General features: G+C 38.1%; 1 pseudogene; it reads left to right on the top strand.

Annotated features, from left to right (window-relative positions):
- Window positions 1-3,056: 3,056 nt before the first annotated feature.
- On the top strand, window positions 3,057-3,581 carry LOC112858159 (small ribosomal subunit protein uS12 pseudogene; annotated as a pseudogene).
- Window positions 3,582-3,834: the final 253 nt, after the last annotated feature.

The raw sequence follows: 3,834 nt of genomic DNA, 5'->3' as shown, positions 1-3,834 counted from the left end.
ATAAGGAAAATATATGGATGCAGTGGAATACTACTCGGCCATAAAAAAATGAAATCCTGCCATTGGTGACAACATGGGTAATCCTGGAAGACATTATGCTAAGTGAAATAAGTCAGGCACAGAAACACTGTATGAGCTCACTTACATGCAGAATCTAAAAAAGTCAAATTCATAGAACTACAAAGTAGAATGGTGGTTGCCAAGGGCTGCAGGTGGTAGAAATGGGGTGATGTCAGTCAAAGGGCATAAACTTTCAGTTATACGATAGTAAGTTCTGAGTATCTAATGATCTAATCTACACATGGTGACTGCAGTTAATAATACTGTATTGTATACTTGAAATGTACTATGAAAAGTAAATCTTCAGTGTTCTCATCATAAAAAAAGGAAAAATAAAAAGTTGGTAACTATGTGAGGTGATGTGTGTGTTAACTAACTTGACTGTGGTTATCATTTCATAATGTATATGTAAATCATTGTATTGTGGGGCAACTGGGTGGCTCAGTCGGTTAGGCATCCTACTTCGGCTCAGGTCATGATCTCACGGTTCATGGGTTCGAGCCCTGGGTTGGGCTCTGTGCTGATGGCTCAGAGCCTGGAACCTGCTTTGGATTCTGTGTCTCCCTCTCTCTCTGCCCTTGCCCTGCTTATGCTGCCTCTCTCTCTGTGTCAAAAATAACTAAACATTAAAAAAAATTTTTTTTAATTATTATATTGTACACCCTTAAGGAAAGATTAAACATTATGAATAAATTAAGCTTATTTTAATTAGCATCAGTAAGGTATTTTTGATTACTTAAATACTAAAAACAGAAGAAATATTCACTTACACGTGTTATTAACTTCAAATTATTCCTATTTAGTGATACTGTGCATGCTGTTAGTCCATCTTCAAGTACTGCCAAGGAATATATGTCAAAATAAAGAAAATTCTTTTCAGTTATTCTTTAAATCAGATTTTAACTAATTCAGACATCTTTCTCCATTGGTTTAATATGTGAGGCCAACATCTATGAAATCCCATAGAAGTATATTAACTGTAGATCTGGGTTCTACTGAGCATTTCTCCTCAGAGACGGCCATCTTTGTGGAATCTTTAGGGAGTATTTCATGTTGTTTATGATAGGGGCTCAAAACCCTATCCTACCACTTACTAGCTAACTGCTTTTGGGAATTTTCTTCACCTTTTTCTGCCTCAGTTTTCCAAACTACGACGTAGAGATTAGGATAATACTCTATTGTAGAGCATGTGAGGAAAATTAAGTCAGTTAATAGGTCTTATGTGCTTAGTACAATATCGGGCATGTAGCAAGGGCTCTATACATACTCATTGCTATAAGAAAAAAGATTGGTATTTATATAAATAATACAATAATCTTTTAAGAAGGGATATGAGAAAAGTGATCATTCTATGCCATAGTACTTGTAAAGTTTATTTTTAAATTTTGAAAGAATTTTCAGGTCTCAAAATAATATCATTTTGAGATGTGGAGTGAAAGAACAACAGAAAATGCTTATTGATTGGCCTATAAGCAAACATGAGTGATCTTTCTTTTCTGACACATTTTGCATATTTCTTTTACCTATTTTTTCTATGGATTCTTCTTATTCTGATGTCTTCAGTTTCTTAACTAGTTCTTCATATAATTACTCATTTTTATTATTTTATTTATTTTCTTACATTTATCCTTAAAAAACACACTTTCCATTAAGAATCAATAAAAGAGGTATACGATGGAGTATTACTAGGACTCAAAAAGAATGAAATTTTGCCACGTGCAACTACGTGGATAGAACTAGAGGGTATTATGCTAAGCGAAAGTAGTCAGAGAAAGACAAATATCATGACTTCACTCATACGAGGATTTTAAGAGACAAAACAGATGAACAGAAGGGAAGGGAAACAAAAATAATATAAAAACAGGGAGGGGGACAAAACAGAAGAGACTCTTAAATATGGAGAGCAGAGGGTTACTGGAGGGGCTGTGGGAAGGGGGATGAGCTAAATGGGTAAGAGGCATTAAGGAATCTACTCCTGAAATCATTGTTGCACTATATGCCAACTAACTTGGATGTAAATTAAAAAAAAAAGAATAAAGTAGGAAGGGAACACCTGGCTGGTTCAGTCAGTTAAGCATCTGACTCTTGATTTTGACTCAGGACATGATCTCATGGTTCATGGGATTGAGCCACTGTGCTGATAGTGCAGAGCCTGCTTGGGATTCTCTCTCCCTCTCTCTACCCCTGCCCCCCCTCAAAATAAATAAATGAAACAAAATCTCAGTCTCAAATCTACATAGATAATTAATTTAGAAAACTTCTTTAATTTCTGTAATACAGGTTTGCAGTATTAACTAATTTTCATTAATTATATACTTGCTGTTGTGATCTAAGCAGGAACTAAAAATTCCTGAACCTGAGGATGGGGTTCAATAGGTTAAATATTTTATTGATAGTTCTAAAAGTTCAGACTCTTTCTGAGGCAGGGATAGATAGGTCTGAGAAAGGAAGGCTGCACGTGGAATAATCATGTGCAAAAAAGACACACAAGCATCATCTTGTAAATTATTGCTTATGTTACAGATGAGAAACAGAAGCCCTGAGTTGTTCAATTACTTGTCCAAAGTCACAGGACAAATGGAGTTATCCCAGATGCTAGATTTAGGTGCTAAAGCCAACACCTAGGAGAAACGCCACTAGTAGTCAAATTTATCCTAGGGAAAAAGAATCCCCCAGGAATATGCCTCGGTAGAAAAATTAATTCTCGAGGCACCTGGGTGGCTCAGTCAGTTAGGCGTCCAACTTCGGCTGAGGTCATGATCTCACGGTTCATGAGTTTGAGCCCCATGTCAGTCTCTATGCAGACAGCTCAGAGCCTGGAGCCTGCTTCAGATTATGTGTCTTCCTCTCTCTCTCTGCTCCTCCCCCACTCTGTCTCTCAAAAATAAATACATGTTAAAAAAGAAAAATGAAGTTCAACAGAACCAATTTTCCTATTATTAGAAGCAGTCCCTGTTCCTTCCAATGGACACAGATGTATGTGAAGATCATGTCATGAGACAAGTGAATCTTGCTTTTGCTCAAGCCCATGGTGCTGGCAGGATGGGCAAGTGTCATGGTCTTCATACTGCCAGGAAGCTCTGTAGCCACTGACGAGATCAGAAGTGGTACGATAAACAGTACAAGAAAGCCAATTTGGGCACAGTCCTGAAGGCCAACCATTTTGGAGGCTCTTCCCATGCGAAAGGAATTGTGCTGGAAAAAAGTAGGGGTTGAAGCCAAATGGCCAAATTCTGCCATCAGGAAGTGTGTCAGAGTCCAGCTGATCAAGAATGGCAAGAAAATCACCGCCTTTGTACCCAATGATGGTTGTTTGAATTTTATCGAGGAAAACGGTGAGGTTCTGGTTGCTGGATTTGGTTGCAAAGGTCATGCTGTTGGTGACATTCCTGGAGTTTGCTTTAAGGTTGTCAAAGTAGCCAACGTCTCTCTCTTTTGGCCTTATACAAAGGCAAGAAGGAAAGACCAAGATCTTAAGTTTTGATGATGAAAACATGACAATAAATTTTCATATACAACAACAACAACAAAAAGACAAGTGAATCTTTTTTAAAAAAATTCTTTTTTTTTTTTAATTTTTTTTTTTAACGTTTATTTATTTTTGAGACAGAGACAGAGCATGAACGGGGGAGGGTCAGAGAGAGAGGGAGACAGAATCGGAAGCAGGTTCCAGGCTCTGAGCCATCAGCCCAGAGCCCGATGCGGGGCTCGAACTCACGGACCGTGAGATCGTGACCTGAGCCGAAGTCGGATGCTCAACCAACTGAGCCACCC

The sequence above is a fragment of the Puma concolor genome, chromosome B1, assembly GCF_028749965.1.
Source record: "Puma concolor isolate L17-30 chromosome B1, mPumCon1.1.hap2, whole genome shotgun sequence".
Lineage (NCBI taxonomy): Eukaryota > Metazoa > Chordata > Mammalia > Carnivora > Felidae > Puma > Puma concolor.
Note: the sequence above shows the minus strand (reverse complement) of the source record. Positions and strands in the feature narration are given on the sequence as shown.